The following is a 6,657-nucleotide window of genomic DNA, read 5'->3' on the forward strand; positions in this document are numbered from 1 at the left end:
TCTGGGTCACTCCTCTGATACTCTATAAATTTGTTTAATGCAGGCACATATTCTATAACCTTAGATTTATTCAATAGCTCTAATTCTCTACAATATTGAGTTCTTAATCTCATTAATTCTACTCCTAATAGGTTAAGTGGCTGAACATCTTTATCTTCATTACAACAAGTACAAGCACAAACACCCAAAACATTTTGACAGCATTTATTCTGGTATATAAGTAGGCTTCCTTTGGTTTCGATAAGTTTCTGCTTTAATTCAGAGTTTTCTCCGAACTTAGCAGCTAAACACGATTTCAAGAACTCCACTGCTGTTTCCATAGCAGCCCTTTTCAAGTTTCTCCTTATTTTCTCTATGGCTGAATTATCAGTATTTTGATTAGACACATAGGTTAATTCCCCTTTTGAAAAGTGAAAACCATTACTATCCAGAGCATCCTGGACTGACAAGTATTTCCTCCCGTTGACCGAAAAAGGTGATGGCGAATAAATCGACAGGAAATAATAATCATCACTGAAATTTTTAATTGTAGTTCCAGAATTTAATAAATCCTTTTCTCTCCAGCCTAACTCTTGTGCTTCTGCTTGTTTACTAGCCTCGGCAGTGATGAGCCGACCGTCGGATTTCTCATCCTCGCTTCGGTGCACTGCCTGTGACGTCACAGTGCCTTCTCCAGAACCTCCGCTCTGGTCGCCTGCGGCGCCATCTTGATGATCGCTTCTGCTACTTTTAGGCTGTGATTCACTTGGATCAATATTTTGCATTTCAACTGGTTGAACACATTTAGAAGCGGTGTCATTTCCTGAACCAATGGCTTTTGAGCGAGTGACCGCTAGGACCATATTTCTCCTATCTTCAAGATTCGGATTGAGGTAATCACAATCTCTTTTAAAGTTTCTCAAAATACACAACAACTGGCCTAGGACATTCTGCCCAAATTTACCTTGGTGTTTGAAACAAACGCAAACACCCCAAAAATCATCATGCCATGTATTTTCTTCAATTAATTCTCGCTCTCCTGTTTCCAACAATTTCTTTTCTTCGTCTGAACCTCTAACAAATTTATTTGTAAGGAGATGAAGCATTATGTTCACCTTAACTTCATCCCAGTCTTCTCGCAGAGAAACTAAACGACCTAAGCGTTTAGCTTCAATTGCTGTTTCTGCATTCCGAATTTCATCCTTCTCATGACTATTTAACGTTTTTGCAGCTTGGTATGCGTGTTCTACAGAAGGCCAATCTCTACCATTATAGAATATCTTGACAGGATAAAAATTTGAAAGGAAATCATATTTGCCCCGAAATGAGGTTATTGGGGAAAAATCAATTTTATCAGAGAGTGAGTTGATAACATTTGCATCATCGCCATCCTCAGGTAAGCAAAACATAGGCACCTTGTGAGTTTTTACTTTTATCACTGGCTGATTTGATTCTACCCTTACTTTTTCCATCTCTCGCACAGGTGATACAAGAGAATCGTTAAATTTTGTTACTAAGGAATCCGGAAGCTGAATTACTTTATCAGATTCTGTTGGTGGATCCAACCTGCTCAAAGCGTCTGGCACTTTATTCTTTTCACTTTTTACGAATTCAAAATCAAAGGAAAATGGAGACAGAAAAGAAATCATTTTATCAAAAGGAGCTTTAGGTGACTCCATATTTACTAAATATTTTAAGCTTGTGCAATCACTAACAACAGTAAATTTTGGTAACAAGCGTAACTCATCTTCAAAATATTTCACAGATTCATAAAGGGCTAAGCATTCCTTATGGAATGCGGACCAAGCAAGCTTTGTCCCTTTTATAGGAGCACTAAAATAAGCAACTGGCTTATAACGGTCACCATATTTTTGGCACAACATAGCACCAAGGGATTTTGATGAAGCATCACAATGGAGCTTCGTTGGAAGATCTTCATTAAACAATGCCAAAGTCGCATTAGATAACAGGTACTGATACATATTTTCAATTTCTCTTGCATCTTCCTTTGTCCACTCAAAAGGGATTTTCTCGTTGCACATGTCCTGGTATTTTTGAGTCTTAACTGCAAAGTTACGAAGGTATCTCCTATGATAAGAGAAAAATGCAATGACAGATTTAAGTTGAGCAGTATTCTTTGGGTTTTGCAATGCCAGTAAAGGCTTAAACCGTTCAGGGTTAGGTCTGACACACTCTCCAGCTTTTACTATGAGACCAACTATTGGTAGTTCTTTTCTAAAAAGAGTTGCCTTTTTGGGATCAACACATAAGTTAGCATCTCTCAAACGTATTAGCACTTTTTCAAGTAGTAAAAACAGTGACTCAAAATCTTTAGAACCGAGAATTAAATCATCAACATAGAATCTAATTTCTAAACCTCTCATTATTCTAGAAAGAGCAATTAAGCTTTCTGGTGGGGATACGGCTAACCCTTGAGGTAACCTTGTCCACCTCAGGGACCTGCCCTCAAAAGTAAACCCTAACAACAACTTACTTTCTTCAGTGACGGCAATGTTAAAAAAGTAGTGATTAATGTCCAAAGTGCAAAGCAGATTTTTATCAGCACAATAGGACAAAATGTCAGCTATTGTGTAGCTTCTGTATTGAGGTTTAACCAAGACTTTATTAAGGGCACGAGAATCAAAAAGACAGCGCCCAACAGGGTTTTCTGCTGTTGATCCTCTTTTCTCTATAACAAAAAATGGAAGCGTGACGATTGACTCGCCATCCTCCACTACACCCAGGTCCAAAAATTTACTAATTTCTTTACGTGCTATTTCTTTTTGTCTAGCTGACAGAGGCCATTGTCGACGAAAAATAGTACCTTGATGGGTCCTTTCCAAATGTGTCAAAAAATTAGGCACTGGAGCACGCGCCTTCATTTCTGTTGAGAAGACTTCTGGAAACAGTCTACAAAGTACACGCACCCTCTCTTTTTGAGACTCAGTCAAGTCTGCTCCATCCAGTGACGGAATGGACTCAGACCTCTCCTCTCCAAGCACGTTACAGCTTTCAGCAGGTAAATTTTCCTCACCATCTAATCGAATTAAATTATTTTTAACAGCGTATCTTAATTCAGCCATATTCGTTTCAGTCAATCTGGAAACTTCTATTTTTTGATCTTCGGGTCTCACAAAACCTAGAGGCGTGCCTGGTGATAGGACAACTACTTCATTACTGCAATTGAACACAGGTACAGAAGTCTCGTCCAACAAAAGACACTCCATACTGGAAACCTCCATATTCTCATCAACCATACTGGGCGAAAATATTGCAGGTAAAATACTTTTCTCAAATTTGCCTTTGACCATTTCACAATGATTTGGTGGAATAGTCACTGACTCAGCACACCATAAAATAGCATTTTCTTCATTTTCTGATCCAGAATTAACACAATTAATCCCTTCATTACATTTAAAGGTTTCACCACTACCTTCACCTTTTCCTTTAATTCTCTCAGTTTTAATAATCTTACCATTAATTTTAAGGGTGATTATTTCATCCTCCCATGAAATATTTGCTTTATATTTCTGCAAAAAGTCATTACCTATCAACAATGGAATGTCTGATGGCAATGCTGCACACACTAGTGGGTGTTGAACTGAACCATTACCAATTTTAATTACTGGTTTGTAGACTCCATCAACAGGCAAAAATGAGTCATTAGCTGTCCTTAATTTAATTTTGATTGGTTGCAAATTCTCTCTATCAGTGCAATACTTAGTATTTAGTACTGACCGTACTGCTCCTAAGTCCAGTACAGCAGGTAGAATAAGTTTATCAACAGAAACCTGAATTTTGAATAGTTTTCCTACATTCCCTTCTGAGACTTTTAAAATTTCCCATTCATCTTCTTTGTGCAATTTGGCTCTACCTTTAACAGTTAAGTAGCCATCAAGCTTGAATGAGTAGGTATCACTGCCATTTGCATAGGAGGATTGCAATTTAGAAAGAAAATTTTTACCTAGTACAAGGCTAATCTTATCTGGAAGCTCCCCAACTATTACAGGAATTGAAGTCTGAATCTGAGTAGAAAGCTGAATTATGGGGTTAAATATTCCTTCAATTGGAACAGTTTTATTTTCCACTTCGATTTCTCCCCTCATGATTTGAACACGTTCATCTTTTAACCACGGGAAAGGCGTTATGACAGAGCATTCAGCATTTTCGTCAATCAAACCTATTAAATTTCTCCCATTAATTTTGACTTTAATTGGAAAGCATGAATCAGGTGCTGAAATAGTAATTGGATTGTCCCAATTAATACTCATAATTTTTTCTAGGTCTGCTGGTTCATAACAGCAAGTGCAAAGGAACACATCAGTGCAACCATTCACGTGGCCACATGCAGCCGGTCTTTTTGGTCCGGCAACAGCATGACCATTTTGAACCATTTCTTGCACTGTACCATCGGTCCGATCTACGACGCCATTTTTGAACTCTCCTCTATTGGCCTCAGATTGCAACATTTTCTCTTCGCGCCCTGGGTGCTCAGGCGTTGACCCGGCCCCGGCCGCGGCTGGTTTCAGGTTACCAGCCAGCTGCTGGCTGTTGCTCCCGGTGCCGACCACGGTGCCGACCGTCCGCCGCGCTGCCACCACAGGCGTGACGTCACCACTCGGCGGTGCATTACCAACATAACCATCAGAACCACTTGGACTCGGATTAAAGGCATTTTCATCCATATCCTGGTATTGTTCCATTTTCGCCGAAACGCGATCTGCATGCAAAACCTCAAATATCTCTCTCGGAATGAGCGGGTTGTAATGACCTGAGTCGAACGAGCCTACGTGCTCCATTGCGACATACATCTCTGGCTTACCGGCACACTGAATGACAGTTTCGCCTCTATCCGTTCTGATTCTAATTCCTACGCCAAAAAATTCTGCTGCTGCCTGTACTTCTACTGCTGTCGCCATTTCACTTGTCTCTTTATGGAGCCTATAATAATTCTCCTTATCAGCTCCTGGTATAAAGTCTTGAAACTTATGCCAATTATCTCTTATATATCCAGCCACTAAAGCCCTAAGTAAAATGCTATACTTTATATTATTATAAATTACTTGACCCAGACTATGGTAAAAACAACTACCATCTGCTGGTACTTTAATTAACTGGTAGTACTTATTATTTAACGGTGTAGCCCTAAAGTAATTATATTTATTAGCGATCCGATTTATTGTCCTCTGATTTACTGCCGAAAATTCTGTTTAGGGTCTCTGCAATTGAGAGTAGTGTGGTTGTTCCTACCACAGATAGCGCAGGGAGCCGCCCTCCTATTATCAGAGGTTCCTCCATTTTTCTGCGAATTATTCCTGTTTGAATCATTACGGTAGCTCTGCACCTGCTGAGGACCCCTTCCTGCATTTTGATTGCTTTCTCCTTGGTAACCAGAGTTTTGGTAACCATTACCTTGGTTCCCAGAATTTTGATAACCATTACCTTGGTTCCCAGAATTTTGATAACCCCTAGACTGGTAACCACCATAGCCATTACCATTTCTGTAATAAGAGTTATTTTGACCCCTGTAATTATTATTTCCTCTATAATCCCAATTATTACCTCTGTCCCTGGCGTTACCACGCCAGTTACCACCACCACCACGACGACTGTTATAGCCGCCGCGGCCTCTGTAACTATTTTGCTGGACAAGCATCGTCAGCAATTCTTCCATCCTGTCTTGTTGTGTAGCTGGTTGCTCTACACTACATGAAGATGCCATGGCGCCTACTTGAATCTCTAATTTTTCCATTCTCTCAGTCAAGTCGTCTGGCGCTTCCAATGCAGCAAGAACTTTACCCTCACTGCTAGCCGCAAGGGCTCCCTTAGTGTCAATAAGGTTCATATCAGTTAAAATATTTTCCATAACTTCAATAAATTGGGATACTGTAGTGTAGCCTCGTCCAATCATTAACGCAGCCACAGGTAGCGGGAGAGCCTTCAGCAGTGCACGGCAAATTTCCTTTTCGGGGAGGGGGGGCACTGACCTCCTCGCGATGCCTGACACCCTATTTACAAATGCCCTGTATGACTCCGTGTCCTTACGTTTCATTTTTGAAATGGCATCGAGCACTGCACCCATAGAATTATCAGGTTGAAACCGTTTTACCATTTCTTCCACATACTCGTTCCAGGGTTTTTCCCTTAACTCCATGTGTGCTGACCTGGCATAAGGGGGAAGTGCATTTTGGACATACAAGTGTAGCTTGTCTTCTGGCACCTTGTACTCCTGATACGTACTGTGAACTGTCTTAAACCACTCAGCAACAGAGTTCTCATCGAAACAAGGGATCCCAGGCTGCAGGGTCCAGGGTACAGCTGGTGGAGTAGTCATTTTAAGTTTTAACTCGTTCTCTAATTTCTCTACGGACTCCCGTAATTTTCTTACCTCCTCTTCTCGTGCAGCACGTTCCCTCGCTTCCTTCTCTGATTTTTCCTTTTTTCTTCTTTCTCTCTCCTTTTTAATGCTATTTGTAATTGACTGAGCTACTTTGAAAAATATAAGCGAAAGAGAGTGGGCTAGAGTCTTCTCTGGAACCGAGTCTTGCAAACCCCTATTAATCCACGCGTACAGACTTATTATGGAAATTCTACAATTGATGTAATGATACCTATCGAGAGCCTCCTCTGTAGCGAGTGCTTGCACAGCGGGGAGCGGGTCAGCCTTTAATTCGGTTG

Source organism: Frankliniella occidentalis, unplaced genomic scaffold (assembly GCF_000697945.3).
Source record: "Frankliniella occidentalis isolate FOCC.00 unplaced genomic scaffold, Focc_3.1 Scaffold39, whole genome shotgun sequence".
Classification (NCBI taxonomy): Eukaryota; Metazoa; Arthropoda; class Insecta; order Thysanoptera; family Thripidae; genus Frankliniella; species Frankliniella occidentalis.